This window comes from Pistacia vera, unplaced genomic scaffold (assembly GCF_008641045.1).
Source record: "Pistacia vera cultivar Batoury unplaced genomic scaffold, PisVer_v2 Contig162, whole genome shotgun sequence".
Lineage (NCBI taxonomy): Eukaryota > Viridiplantae > Streptophyta > Magnoliopsida > Sapindales > Anacardiaceae > Pistacia > Pistacia vera.
In genome coordinates, this window is record NW_022195705.1 from 301,318 (window position 1) to 317,939 (window position 16,622).

The window sequence follows — 16,622 nt, forward strand, 5'->3', positions numbered from 1 at the left end:
TAACTATGTTTAAACGATGAATTTAAGTATTTATCATGTGGACGAGAATTAACTATTATATTTAATAATACTTAAATTAATTTATGTTTATATAAAATTAACAAGGTGAGGACAAACCTCCAACATCCCTCATGGCGTGGGGAGGAGAATTCTTGTCATCCCCGTAATAGGGATAGGGCAGGGGTGGAAAGTGATTTTGAGGGCGAGGATGGTTAGGGTGAATGAGATCCCAACCCCGTTGCCATGCCTATTCCCATTCTATTAGTTTTTTCCGTTAACATTAGCGAATACTAAGGTGTAGTTGTTATTTTCAACTTTTGGGCAGTTTAGACTTTTCATTTCCTAAGAAACCCTTATTTGTTTTTTCTTCAATTTTATTCTTTTATACTTCTTCTTTTCCCCCGACACCACTACTCAGCCAGTGTTACTAGTGTGTTAGGCTAGATCTAGCCTTGCAAGTTGTCGCCAAAGCGATGTGAAGCTTGATCAGGCCTTGCAAGCCATTAGTGATGCGAGGTTGATATAGATTTGCAAGTCGCCAATGGTGCAGATGTAGCCTCTTATTCTACTGGTGAGGCATGAGAGGGTTGATCTTGGCCTCTTAAGCCACTAGTGAAGCGGGCAAGGCTTGATCTAGCCTTGCACCACTTTTTTGGTGGCAATGAGGCATGATACGGCCTTGTGCCACTTTATCGATAGGCAATGAGGCCTGATCTAGCCTTATATCGCTCTATTGGTGTCGTGAGGTTGTTTTTCGGCTTCAAGGATGCTAGTTCTTGGATTGTTGGAGAAATGGTGAATTTGTTAAGTATAAGAGTTAGACAGGTAAAGAGGAGAGGCTGTTTTAGGATTAGATGGGTTAAATTGTCATGTTCTATTTAAACAGAACATTATTAAGGATTTTAACATAATGGAGGCTAAACTCATATTTTCAGTATCTTTTTTTTTTAGGACGGCTTCAGGCTTAGGGGTTATTCCAAGGTACACCATTTGTGTATTTTCTTTCATTTGTGCTAAGAATTGACGTAATGTATGATATATCTTATTGATTAATCGCTTAGTTCAGTTTGTAAAACATTACGTATGTAATATAACGCGGAATTTAACCACTTACCTCCAGCCATATTGTTTAAGTGTTGTAGAAAGCTAAAACGTGAATGATTTGTGAGTTGAGAGTTGTCTTCTAGCCTATGCCTCCAAACCTTTTCTTTTCTTTTGTATTTTCGTGATATATCTCTGATAGAGAAGATATATCTTTATATATGGCTAGGCTAGGGACCAAGTAACTCCCATCAACTGCTTTTTAACCTCCCATCAAGGATCAAAGGANTTAATGAAGGGGTCTTCCCTATTTTATACTGAACTGAAATGTATAATCGTTGCTAAATCCGTGGTTTGGTGTGATTGTCAGTGTATAATCAGGCTTTATGTCCCATTTCCCTTTTTCCAAGCTGACATCGCACGACTTGTGGCAGGAGAAAGGACGCGTGTGGGCTCCACATCACTTGGCAGATCTGACGTGTGCGTGTTGCTCTGACGGGAGCAGGTCGTCCTTCACGTGACTCTTCCCACGTCAGCCCTTTATTTCCTTAGGCATAACATTCGTGTTAGTGAGTATGTTAAGAAAAGGGAAGTTATAGCTGAAAGTTCTCAGCTAGTGGCCAAGTGATTATTAATGAAGACTTGCTCCAATATGTTTTAGATGGTCTTGGTTCTAAATTTGATGTAGCTGTAGTGAATCTGACCTCCACAATTGAGTCCACATTTGACTTAGTAACTTTACAAAGAAGCTTAGTTTTTGCTTCAAAAATATGAGCTACATCTTGAGAAATTTAACTCAACAGACTTTCAAGGAGGATCAATTAATGTAGCTGTTACTAGTAACATAGGCCATCATTTTTCACATCCTTTACATAATACTCCTAATTCAACTATTCCAGGTCCAAATACTACAGTCACAGCTCCAGTTTTTCCTAACTCCATTCCTTGTACCTTAAACACTATGACTAATTCCTCATTTCCTCACAATTTTTCTTAGAACACAACTGGTTCAATTGCTCAAGCTAATCAGTTCACACCTGCCACTCATTTAAGTCAGTTTGGATCTCCTTTTGCTAACTATAGATCTCCTGGAATTAATGGAGCTAGTAGAGGCAGAGGAAGAGAAAAACCAATCTGTCAGGTTTGTAGCAAAATTAGCCACATTGCAGTTCAGTGCTATCATAGGTACAACTTTACATATATTGGAGTTCCTCCACAATTTGGAAACTCTGGTCAGTTTGGTAATTTTAGATAATTTATTGGTGCTGGAGCTCCACAATTTGGGAATTTTGGACAGTTTGGTAGTTCTGGACAATTCATTGGTGCTGGAACTCATTTTTCTCATGTCCAAAGCAAACAAGGTTCAAGTCCTTATAATGGTGAATCACACATTGGGAATTCTGGAACCTTATATTCAAAACCTTCTCCTATCAGTTTCTCTTCTAGAGGAAATTAGGAGCAAGAGAGTTATGATGGCTCTTATCAGTAACAACAACAGTCTGGTCCACCATCATTTAACAACACTATACCTAACCAAAAAATTTATGCTGCAAATCAAGCAAATTTTGCTTCCTCCTCTCATGGACATCCTATTGCTTCTATGGCTACTTGCTCAGCAATGTCCCTTGTTCCAGCTTGGTACATGGACTCTAGTGCTACTAATCATGTTACTCCTAACTTGAATCAATTGAATGGCAACAGGAACTATGCTGGAGTTGAACAATTGCAAGTTGACAGTGGTGAGTTTTTTAACATCTCTCATATTGGTTATACTACATTACCTAGTTCCTTACAAACCAAATGCCTACATTTAAAAAATGTTTTGTGTGTGCCTACAATAACTAAAAACCTTTTTAGCATATCCAAATTCACAAAAGATTATAATTTAGTAGATGAATTTACTTCTAATTGTTGTGTTGTTAAAGAAAAGGTTACAAGGATAGTGTTGCTGCAGTGAGAACTTAAAACTGGACTTTATCAACTAAATCTTTCTTCCAATCCTTCCTCAGAGCCTATTCCATTTAAGCAAATTGTTCCTGCCCTACCTAGTTCCAAACCTTTGTCATATGTTTCTGCTGTTAAGTCTAAAACTTCTTTAGATTGTGCTCTAGATTCTAATTAGACTATGTCTCTAGATTGTTTGTCTGATCTATCTAAAACAGCACATTTTAATACAGACTGTACAAAGAATTCTTGAAAAACAGTTTGATAAATAAAGTTTCAAGTGATTACATTGACAATCATGTTCCTATACATTCTTTTGCTCATGATCATTTTGTGCTTGACAATAATTTTGTGCATGATCATTTTAAGAATAATGTTAAATCTCATTATCATTATGTGCTTAACAACAATTCATTGTCTCATTCATCTTTAGCCTTACAAGTTAATAACACCATTGACAATCTAGGACTCCTTTGGCATAAAAGATTAGGCCATCCTCATTATGAGGCATTGCATAAGATCATGACTCATGTCAACACCAATTGCTCCTCCAAATTGCAGTTTTCTTTCTGTGATGCTTGTCATCTTGGTAAAATGCATAGAAATAGCTTTCATTCTTTTAACTCTAGAGCAACTGAATCTCTTACTCTCATACATGGTTATGTCTGGGGCCCTGCTCCATCTGCCTCACTTAAAGGGTTTAGAGTTGATATCAACAGACAGCTACATTAAAAAATTGAATCATTTGTAATCCCACATTAGGTGGGAACAAGAATGGGATAATTAGCAATCCCATATCGAATGGAACTGGGAATGGAATCAAGGATTGAGTCTATATAAAAAAGGCCAAGTTCTATTGTTACATCCTAAAAATTATTTTCCCTTACACCTCTATTGTAAAGGTTCTTTCATTAAGAACTCTATAGTTTAGAGTTTTTTTATATTGCCCAAAAGTTTGGAATGTTCTTTAGAGAATTTTTCCCGAGGACGTAGGTAACAATATCTTGGTGTTCTTTATAATTTGCATTTATTTTGGCCATTTATTTTTTCTTTAGTAGTTGTTATTATTATATTTCAATAGCTATCATTAGAGTTTGTGTTTCCGTTGCATGATAGTGACTTTCTTATGGTTCATTGTTATGATTCTATTATGATTAATTGTTACATGAGGGGCTAAACAACCTCTGTCATCTACACTTTGGGAACCTATTGCGCTATAATCTATTGGTTACATATTATCACCTCTAGAAAAGAATTATGCAACGATGCCAAAGCTTTACACCAGACGATTGTACCCAACGAGTTGTCGGTGCGAAATTTCGCATTGAGGAAGGCCTGCTTTGACACAAGATTTATGTCTTCCGACATTCTCTTAGCGTTGGCGCATGCCGTATTTCTAGTGACATATAGTTCACCGTGTGCTGGTTAATTTCTTTTGACTATATAGGCTGCTAAAATGCTATCAGATATATTTCTTGATATAAAATTTTTAAGGTCATGGAGGACTATTAGCTTGAGCATTGTCACCATTATATATATATATTTGAATGTTTTTAATAATGATGAAACTAGCAGCAAAACTAGAATGATGGACTCTAGACTATGAAGTCAAACTAGTGAACTGAGACAATTTTAGAAGCAAAGCAATCACTATGAAGCACTATCGATTCACATAGATGACAATAACTAGATTCTTGTTTGGACTTTCAAACCATATAGATGTTGATAAAAACTAGATGCTTGCTCTTTCTCTAATATATAGGCTTTTGGGAAACATGGGTTGTTTCATTATGTTTTGTTTTGTTTTATAATTTGGTGTTTTAACTTTGCAGCCCACTACTGGTGCTTATACATGGGCTTGTTTTATAATTTGGTGTTTCAATTTTGTAGCCCACTGCTGGTTCTAATAATTTGGTGTTTCAATTTCATAGGAAAAAGAAATTCCTACAATCTTTAAGAAATTTCCTACAATATAATTTAGTAAGAAAAATGATTTTTTTTTCTACAATCATAATAAGTTTATGGACAGCATATTGTCCCTTGAAAAGTTGTTTCCCTACAAATTTTAGACATTTCCTACGAAATCATATGATAGGATACACCATTTTTCCAACAACAATAATATATTTCCGAGGCATATTGCCCTTGGAAAAAAACTATTTTTTTTTCAACGACTTGTAGGAAACAACCATTTCTAACGCATTCTACCAAAAATTGCCATATGAAGCACTCATTTCTAACGGTGTTAGCTCATTTCTAACGGTGTTAGCTCATTTCAGACAACAATTTGCCTTAGGAAATGGACAGTTTTCTTAAGAGAGAGTTTGTCTGAACTTATGAGTTGGTCAAAACTAACTTATAAACTCTAAAATCAAGCTGACCAGATTGTTTATAATATATTATCACATTAGTCCTATTTAATTTTTTTTTATTATAAGTTACTTTGACCAAATATATTATCACATTAGTCCTATTTAATTTTAAAATTCCATCATATAATCTTATTTATTATTTGATAAAATAATGCAATATTCTTTTTAGTTATTTGGATAATAAAATGTATTTATAAGTCACATTTTATCAAATACGTCAACTACTTATCAATCACTTATAAATACTTTAACTAAACACATAATTGTTTAAATTTCAAATGCTTATAAATTAAAATTACCTTATAAGTACTAACTACTTATAAGCTAATTTTTATAAATTCAGTCAAACAAACTCTTACAATATTACAGATGTTTTTGTAAAGCATTTAGTAAACTCTTTTATTTACCAATTGTCGATATTGTGCTCATATACACTTTAAAAGCCGAAAGAAGAAATAGCCTAATATTTACCGATATTAGTTTTGACTTTAATAAAAATTTTGTGGAAGATTGCTTTCGCTATACAGTACTAAACTCAATCACTTGTTGTCATTACTATTCACCTTTTCTTTCAAGTCTCTATATCCTGTAGAAGAACTCAAATTGGATTAGTGGTCAATTTCTAGATTTCATCGTAAAGTTAATTGGTTTCTAATTGCCTAAATCAATAGTTCAAATCGCACTTAAAAAGTATGATATTTCCCATTTTTATAGAAACTTCCTTTTACTTGAATGATATTTTTGTTTACTTTAACTTCTGTAATTTTGATGCCTTAAAGCCTTCCTTATGCCAACAAAGTAAATTACTGCTTGCAATATAGAGGACCAATTTTTTAAATATTTCAAGTATGCCAATTTTGATCCAATTAACTTGATTCGAAATGCAGAGTGGACTCGCTACCCACAAGTATGCCAATGTAGACGGTAAAATCTACGATTGATTCGAAATGGATGGATCTTGTGAGAAATGAGCCATTGACAATTGCGTGGACCTACAAAGAAAGAAAGAATGAACGTGAAGGCTCGGGAACATCGGTGTAGTGTCTACCGTAGGCACTTTGACGCTCAAGTTAACACAGTTAAAGATATTTTAGTGAGGGCTGAGAGCGGAAAAATATTTACTGTAATAATGTAGCTAGGGCAAGATTATCGCAAAGTGGCCGAAGCATAGCTTTACGGAGGCTAAAGGTGGTAAAGTTAGTCAGAAATAAACTTTACGGCGAGAGAGGCACGGTTCGTGAGAGCAAGAACTTTGAGAGTAAAGCTATGGGTTCTATGTGAATGCGTAGTGAGAGGTTTGACCCCTGGTTATATAGTAAGTTAAGGAGGTTTGAATCCTACCAGAACTCTGAGTCCTAGTTTACGAATTTGAGCAACTAAGAAAGTCATGATGTTTATCCATATAGAAATAGGAATACTGGTTCATGTAAGATTAGGAATTTTGGATGAACTAGGAAATAAGTAGGACTTTGAGTCCTATTTTGGGACGCATATGGTTTGATGAGTTGGAGCTTAATTTAGCCTAATCTTGTAGAATGACCCACCTCATAGAGTAGTCTAAAATATAAGTTGACCCAATTCGTAGGGTGACCTTGCTTGTAGAGAAGCCCAACTTGTAAAGTAACCTAGCTCGTGGAGGGGGTTGACTTATGGTATGGATCAGCTCGTAAAATAGGTCTGCTATAGAATGGACATTCCTATAAGATGGGTCATCCCATTGAGTGGTTAATCCACAAGATGAATTTAAGCATGGGCTCAACCAAGGTTGAACCAAGGCACTAAGACGTAATTAGTAAATTTTCGCTACTAAGCCTGATAAGGTCAATACGATTTTTGGTTATACAAGTGATATTACAAAGAAAATAGCTTTGTATCTACATTGCTTTCACAAAACTAAACCACTAAATTATGTAATATTATATTTCTCAAGTCTTTTTATGCATAATGTCTTAAAAGCAAACAGTATAGAACACTCATGGATAATTACATTATTATTCTAATTTTTATTTTCAAAAAATTGGACAATTATTCAATTAATTTAATAAAAAAAAATTAGATTTATAGGGTAACCATTTGAGTCACCATACTTCTTACAGTGTGTGCTTAAAAGCAAATGATGGCATTGTTTCATTTCATACTCTAACTGCAAGCATTAAAAAGCAAATTAAAACTTTAGTTTGGGATATTGTAACTTCTCCCTTGATCGTTTCTCAACTTTCCAGTTTCCGCATAAACAACTCTTAATATAATTAGTTACAAAGTGTTTCGTAAACATTAATTTTCAAATTTTACAGTAATATATATAGCACATATAAAGTAATAAAATTGGGTGGTATTTTTTAATTATTTTTCTAATTTATTAATACAATATTAATAATAAATTCATTAAATAAAAATATTTTAAAATTAAAATTTTTAACATCTAACCGGCAGACTTGTGGGTAGCGAGTCCACTCTGCATAACTATTGATTGGGTAAAAAAATTACTTTGCTATGATGTGAGGATAAAGTTATTTTACAAATTATTCAAGTTTTCTCAGAAAAAGTTGGAAGATAATTTCATCTCCTTGTATCACCCCTGTCACATAATGCACTGGAGATTTTCATAAACTAACTTTGGGGTCTGCCTATTCAATAAACTTGTGGCACTTTTGGGCAAAAATAATATCAAGATATAATCCAAACCCTAAGACCGTGCAGTTATATTAACGGAAAATGATAGAGTTACCAAAAATTACACACTGAATCTATGCACCGAATGACGTGACAAAATCTTGACCGTTGATTAATATTAACCGATAATGAATCAACGGTCAAGATTGTGTCACATCATTCGATACGTATCTTTTGATAACTGTAGCATTACTCTATATTAACATATAACATGGATAGTTTAGTTAATTGATAGGGATTACAATAGTATGTTAACATATATGAGGAACAGTTTACTTTACAATAATTAATTGACAGATTTATACAAAATATCTTATGTTAATTGACTAATTACCCCGCATATGTTAACAGAATTGTACAATGTTAGGGTTTAGGTGTACATATCAAAATTTTGCAGAAAAGTGCCATAAAATGAATAGACAAACCTCAGGGGTAATTAGAAAATCTTCCATTACTTTACTGTGTACACAGAATTTATTTATTTAATCAAATAAGAAGATAAAGATGCAAGACTCGTCTCAAGAAATGTCAGCGTATTTTCTGAAATGCGCCTAGAGCCCAACGCCACTTACGAATAAATTACAAATTATCTGAGTTCGCAACATTTTCCTCCTCAAAGTTTGGGTAAAGAATAAACACTTCCAAGGATTTTGAAAAGTAACAAATACACCAAAACAATTGACAACCCCTAGTGAAATATATTACTCCACTATACCAAAAATATAATACCTTAAACCTTTTATCTAATTTTAGAGTTCATTTCAGTTTTTGTTTATTCAATTTTAATTTTAATTACATAGATAGTGAAATTTATAACCAATTTTATTTCAAAGTAAATAATATAATTATGGATGCGTTTGGTTCATTATTTTGGATAGGGGAGTATTACAAGGTAAAATTTAAAAATTTATGAAAAAATCCATAGGTTTACTAATTTAATTAAACACCCTAATATATAAAATGACAAAAACACCTCCACCACCAGCAGTGCCAGATTCCGACCACCACAGTCGGAATCTGGCCGAAAAATTTCGTTACGACATAGACCAGTCGGATTTGTGTCGTAACGCATCGCTATGGTCTTTTTTGGCCAGATCCACTACTGATCTGATCGGAAAAGACTAGATCTACGGTCAAATGTTGTCGTCAACAGCCGGAAAAGGCAAAAGAAGTCCATATTATTAATTTAGTTTTATTTTAGTCAATATTTTTATTATATAAAAGCTAAGGGTGCGTTTGGTTCAATATTTCTACCCATATTTTCAATTCTATTCTCCAAATATTGTTTGACACATTATTCTAGAAATATTACTATATTTTTTTGATTCTTTAGGCCCCTTAAGTTTATTAATTTCATTAAATACCTCCAAAAAAAGTTTAAAAATTAACAAAAACACCCCTATCCACCCATACTTGCCAGATTCCGGCAACCACTGTTGGTAGTAGCCGGAATCTGTACAACGGCCTACACCACGACCATAACTGGCCAGTAGTTCACCGATCTGGCTGTCGAAAGAAATGGGCGTCGTTGACCGAAAATGACGACCATATCTGACGGCCAAAGATAGACTTCTTTGGCCTTTTCCGGCAGTTGACGGCAACATTTGGCCGTAGATCTAGCCTTTTCCGTCAGATCCGTAGTGGATCTGACCGGAAAAGGTCATAGTGATGCGTTACGACACAAATCCGACCGGTCTGTGTCGTAACGAAATTTTTCGACCAGATTCTGACGGTGGTGACCGGAATCTGGCACTGCGGGTGGTGGGGGCGTTTTTATCATTTTATATATTAGGGTGTTTAATTAAATTAGCAAACCTATGGGCTTTTTCATAAATTTTTAAATTTTACCTCGTAATACTCCCCTATCCAACGATCCAATATTATTTCCAAAATCCTATATAAAATAATGAACCAAATGCACCCTAAATTAATAATAAAATTAAATTATATACTTCAAATAAAAATAAAATAAAATGGGAAAAATATAATAACATAGATATTAAAGTCTTTTCACAACAAAGTTTTAAATTCTATTAACGTCTGTAAATTTTTGGTGTGTTTTGACTTTTCATAATTATCGGATACGTTTGTTTTCTTCAAACAAAGAGGAGGACATTGTTCTTCCCTTTAAATTAGCTTCGTGTGCCCTCCATCAAAACTACTAGTCAAAATTGATAACTTAAAACTTAAAAGTAAGTATAAAGACAAAATAATAAATTAATTAATTTATAACTACAAAAAAGCTTTGCAAATTGAGTTTATTCCCTAAAATCCTATAGTTTTCAAGAATTTCTAAAGCACTTGAAAGTATCAAAAATAGGAGCATAACCCCCATTTAAGCATGGCAATGCTCCCTGGAATTTTGGGAGCCCGTCCTGTCCCGCCCCGCCCCATATGGAGTAGGAAAGCCTCGATTTTTTCAAGCATAAGGGCACGGGTGGGGGCATTTTAATCCCCGTTCTTGGGGATGGGGCGGGGTGAGTGATGCTTTTCCCTTGTCCTTCACTAATACCCTTATATTTCACCTAATTAAACGATTATCATATCTATATAAACTTATATTATGTTTTTATAAGAAGAATCCAAGGAAATGCTCAAATTTATGTTTATGTAAAATTAACTATGTTTAAACGATTAATTTAAGTATTTGTCATGTGAACAAGAATTAACTATATTTAAGTATTTATCATGTGGATGAGAAAACTATTATATTTAATAATACTCAAATTAATTTATGTTTATGTAATCTTAATAAGACGAGACAAGCCTCCAACATCCTCTATGGGGGTGGGGGAGGGAAATTATTATCATCCCCGTAATAGGGATGGGACAGGGGTGGAAAGTGATTTTAAGGGCGGAGATGATGGAAAGTGATTTTAAGGGCGGGGAGATGATTACGGTAAATGAGATCCTAACCCTGTTGCCATGCCTACCCCAGTCTATTAGTTTTTTCCGTTAACATTAGCGAATATTAATTTTCAACTTTTGGGCAGTTTAGACTTTTCATTTCCTAAGAAACCCTTATTTGTTTTTTATTCAATTTTATCCTTTTTTTATTCTTCTTCTTTTCCTCCTGCACCACTACTCAGCAAGTGTTACTAGTGTGTTAGGCTAGATCTAGCCTTGCAAGTTGTCTCCAAAGCGATGTGAAGCTTGATCAGGCCTTGCAAGTCATTGGTGATGCGAGGTTGATATAGCTTTGCAAGTCGCCAATGGTGCGACACGAGGTTAGATGTGGCCTGTCATTCTACTTGTGAGGCATGAGAGGGTTGATCTTGGCCTCCTAAGCCACTAGTGAAGCGGGCAAGGCTTGATCTAGCCTCGCACCACTTTTTTGGTGGCAATGAGGCATGATACGGCCTTGTGCCACTTTATCGATAGGCAATGAGGCCTGATCTAGCCTCATATCGCTCTATTGGTGTCGTGAGGTTGTTTTTCGGCTTCAAGGATGCTAGTTCTTGGATTGTTGGAGAAATGGTGAATTTGTTAAGTATAAGAGTTAGACAGGTAAAGAGGAGAGGCTGTTTTAGGATTAGATGGGCTAAATTGTCATGTTCTATTTAAACAAAACATTATTGAGGATTTTAACATAATGGAGGCTAAACTCATATTTTCAGTATCTTATTTTTTTAGGACGCCTTCAGGCTTGGGGGTTATTCCAAGGTACACCATTTGTGTATTTTCTTTCATTTGTGCTAAGAATTGACGTAATGTATGATATCTTATTGATTAATCGCTTAGTTCAGTTCTGTTAATTTTTTATGAGTTAGATTTTTACTCTGTATGGTTTCTTAATTCCAACTCAAAATAAGTGGATTAATGTTGAATGAAAAAGTATAATGGAAATTGAAAACTTTCTTAAGAATTTACAAAGAAGCAGTTTTTAAATTTTGATGTGATACATACAAACATATGGATAGTTTTATTGTTTGTTTAAATTCTGGAGTTTCGTTGTGAGACATTGATAAAGCATCAGTATAAACCTCTTGTTAATATAGTATTTTTAAGAATTTTTGGCATATAAAGTTTATGTGCCCGTTGGCCTAATTTGCTTCTTTTTGTCAGTTGAATATGAGTTATTTTTCATCTTTTTCTGATTACTGTGGTATGTTTTTGCCCTTTGCTTTACATATAATTATCAGTGAGGGCTTTCCCTTCCCTTTTTGTTTCTCCCTTTTCCATTTAAAAATATCCTTATTCCAGTCTGAGTAATTTTTTTTTGCTTCATATCATTGAATATGTTTGTTTGATACAATTTTTCAGGTAATGATTTTAACGATGGACTTATGGATGTTAAACTTTTGAATCTCGTGTGCTATTTTGTTACTTCTGGGCAATTTACAGTTTAATTTAAAATTTTCAGTAATCCAGATCAGTCCAAACACTTAGAGACGGCAAGGATGTACCTTTTTAATTTATGGATTGATTTTGTAAACTTAAGATGTGAAGACTACGGCGAGAATAGCTGCATTCCTACGATGGTAAACTGTTACTCACATTTTCAACTTGTGTGACTTTATTACTCATTTGTGTTTACTTTTTTGCCTAAATATATCCATTCAGTGCTTAGAAGCTTTTTGCTTTATTATATTCTCTTAAACTTTTTATAATACCTTAGTGATATCATTTCTGCTTTCTCAATTTGGAATGCTTTTATAAGGCATAGACAAGGATTTGGTAATTTGTAAATTAGTTTACATTATTTTTATATTTATGGTTTCTTTTTATTTTTTCAAAGGTCTTTCAAGCTTCATTATTCTGTGGATGTTCCAATGTCGTCAATGAACTTTTCAAGGATGTTCTTTTCACAATTATGCATTTGCAATCTCTATAACATTTGCATATCCAATTATATTTGATAAGGATGAAGAAATGATGTCTGATCTTTGATGATGAAATTACCAAGTTTACTCATGCCTCACTGCAGAAAATTGGCACAACAGAAGAAGATGCTTATTGAAGGGATCTGACCATTAATAGGTATCATCTCTATACTGGAAATTAAAAGCATAACGTTTATATTGGTTTTTGAAAGTGATCGTCACTTGAAATAATTCATATCTTGTTAATATTTTGCTTACTTGGTAGAACTCATTAAATGCTTAGAATTTGTCTGCTGTAAATTATTCCTTTGGTTGTATACAGCTTCCCTGGACTTCTCTTTATATATACTTTAAAGGTAATTCCATATTATTGTAATTATGGGGTTTACTTTTCCTTCAGCAGCTTGTTCTACAATATCAACACGAGCTCTGTTGAAGATTTTACTGGAAGAGGTTGACATGTACTTTTATTTGATTTTATCTTTCTAAGAACTAGTTTTCCACTGAGTTAAACTTCTCATTATTATTATTTTGCTTTTCCTATAAATTATTTTCTGGAATTGAAGAACTAAAATTTGGAAAAATTGTGATTCCATTGCCTCCAAAAGCCTAAATTTTTGGATGATCCCCCTTTGAGTTTCGTTTTGGTACTTTCTTAATTTTTCCTGATAAATTTTAGTTGTATGCCCTTATGTCTAATACAGTGTTTACCATTGGCCTTTTTTTCCTTCCACTGCATCTTTTAGCTAGATCACTTGGCGCTTATATAGGCACACACACAGATATGCGCATCAAGAAGTAACAAAAAAATTGTTACATACCACAAGATTTCATTCAAATAAATGGTTGCACTAAGCTCAAATTGCACTATTTGTTATGTAAATGTTGAGAACTGGTGTTGGATCGTAAGGAAGCTATTACTGTGATTTAGTAGTTGTTTCTACCAAGACTGATTTGGCATCAGTCACCTGAATGACAAAATTTTCTTAGCCTTGATATTAAATATCAAGTTCTTGTTTTAGTTATTGCTGTTTTGATGGCCAATGCTGTGGAGGCAAGGCGATACTGTTGCATATGGTGAACATTGAGTGAATTCCTATCATAGTTTAACCTTAGCATTTCATTGCCAATCTTGTTATACTGCATAAGGTTCTTGGTACACCTTATGATTAAATTTGGCTGAATGATTGCCATTTTCCTGCTTGTTTACTTGTTTTTGTACTCAAACTTGCTTCTCACACCATCTTTGCTTCTTTGTTTTCATATTAGGTGCAAGTTTTGGATTCATACTATATGAAGAACTACAAAAAGCTGCTGCCTGTGATGAGGTGAAAGCTGCTCTTGCAGCCAAAATTAGCAAAGAGCGCATTGGAACTGAAGTATGTTCATTGTCAATTTTCAGATGGTAGTTTTTAGGAATATAATTTGATTTCTGGGAACAGAAGTTCATGTAGATTATAAGGAAATTTAATTGGTTACAATATGTATTGTGAAATTATTATTCATTTTTTGTTTGTTGCTAATTGTTTGTGCAGATTGATCTCATGGTCTCTGGCAATCAACCAGTTAAAGCAATGACCTACATTTGTGATTTGACACTTTTTTGGATTGTCGTTAATCTTCCTCCTAAATCTGAGCCTGCAGTATCAGACGGATGTGATAGGTATGAATTGTTCAAAATTATCATATATCAAAAGATCTGTCTTTGGAAATCTTTTTTGAATTGTGAATTCACTGGGACATAAATTTTTCAAATTGAGGTTGAGATCAAACTGAAAAAACTGAAGACCAGATCAGAGTTTGTAATTTTCAAAAAATGTGTTGTACTGTGACAATGGCAGTCAATTAGACAGTATATCGACTTTCTTCTTAAATCTTCTAATCTTTTTCATTGAAGTTATATGTTGTTTGCTAGGTTTAAAATTGTTTCCCCTGTATGTGGTGCCAAGAGCCCTTATCTTTTGATATTTAGATTTTCGATTTTGCTCTTGTCTTCTCCTTAATTCTTTGCAATCTGTTTCTCTCTTATTTTTGTCTCTTCTACTATTTCTATCTAATTTCTCCTCTCTCTCTCTCTATTTCGATCGCTTACCTTTATCTTTCCTTTTGTCCTTTGTTGTCGTAAATCACTTTGTACTTGGTTTTTATTTTGTTGAAGCGGGATCTTGAGAATATGTTGCATTAGGAACAAAAGTACAGGATTCCACGCTATTAGTACTGGTATCTTAAAGATATTGCTTCTATTGATCTCTTTAACTATTATATTGACAATTTGTTTTCTATTTCTGTGGCATGTTTGGTACAAGAATTCAAAACATTGATAATATTATCTGATGGGAAAACCCACTAGATTTTACTGATATCTTTCTTTTAATCATTTTTTAAGTTCTTTATCATTTTGCATCTAACTTTTTTTCTTACTTGACTTTGCTTAGATAGTATCCTTCTACGTATCAGTGTTATTTGGCCATGAGAATTTTATAGCATATGTAGATTAGCTATTAACTAGATGGGTCGGTATCACACTTATGATCTTTTGTTTGCTGATATAGGCTTTGAATTGCTTACTTGGATGCTGCTTGGAACCTTACTCAATTAATGGGGTGTTCAAACTTCAGTGTCAGTGCTATTTTCCCTTTTATATTTTTATTCCATTTTGGTGGCAACTAGTGCTGATCATGGTCTCAGTTCATTTTGTTTAATTTTATTCTTTTTTTTCTAATCTTTTGTATATTATTTTTATTTTTATTTTTTATTGTATTAGGCTTTGAATTTACATATTCTTGTCATATGTGAATGTAGGATGAGCAAAGAAGGCTTTCCCTGTTTGCTGCTCTATTTCTCCCATTCAAAGAGATCACGTATAAGGATATAACAAACCAAAAAAGGTGTGTTCGTTTTCTTGTGCTGTAGCATTGATATTCATTTATATACTTCCATGTTATATTTGGTGAGGTTTGACAATGTTTGCATTGGGCTTATACATTTTATTTGTATATGTAGCTGGAATTATTTTGATGTTCGTGAATATTTTATATCCGTAAACTGGCCACTTATTGTTTTTTCACTGCAGCAACTGTCACTAGAGTTCAAATTTTTTTGGAATTTATCATGAGTTTTGGACTTTGTGGATTTAATTCCTCTATTTTTTTTTCTTAATAAGCTCTGGCTAAAGTGAATATCTGGAATTATAGAGTCCCTTTGACTAAACTTCGGTGAGCCTTTCCAGTAGAAGTGTAAGATCAACATTTGATATAAGGTAATATATAGAAGATTTTATGCAAGAGATTAGAACTTTATTTATTGGGTGTTGCCTTACTTTTTAGTAGTCCTAAGTCCGTATTGATGCTGGAATTCATAAGGTGATGTCTTCTCTTGCAAGCATCCAGTTCTGTTGGGAACCATTTTTCTTTTTTTTTTTTTTATGTTTAAACCGAAAAATTGTGTTAATATTAGAGAAACCAGGTGCTATATTAACAAGAGACTTCTCTTAGAGGGGGACAAATAGCTAAATGCAAAGTTTCCCAAAAGGAAAAAAAAAATCAGTTTACAATTTATTATGCAGTATGAACAAAAAATTGAGATATTTATTTTACTTCTGGCAACTCTTGCAACATCAGCCCAAGAGGCCAAGACTCTCTTCCAGTTAATATGAATATAAAACAAAGACGAATCTTGAATGCCTTGAATAAGCTCTGGCTTGAGCTGCCTTAACCAAAATGTCTGCCACTAGAGTAAATAAGAGAGGAGATAAGGGTTCATGTAATGA

The 16,622-nt window shown here is 33.7% G+C and overlaps 1 pseudogene; it reads left to right on the top strand.

Moving 5' to 3' along the window:
- Positions 1–702: 702 nt before the first annotated feature.
- LOC116125300 overlaps positions 703–16,622 on the top strand; it is a 59,848-nt pseudogene continuing 43,928 nt past the window's right edge.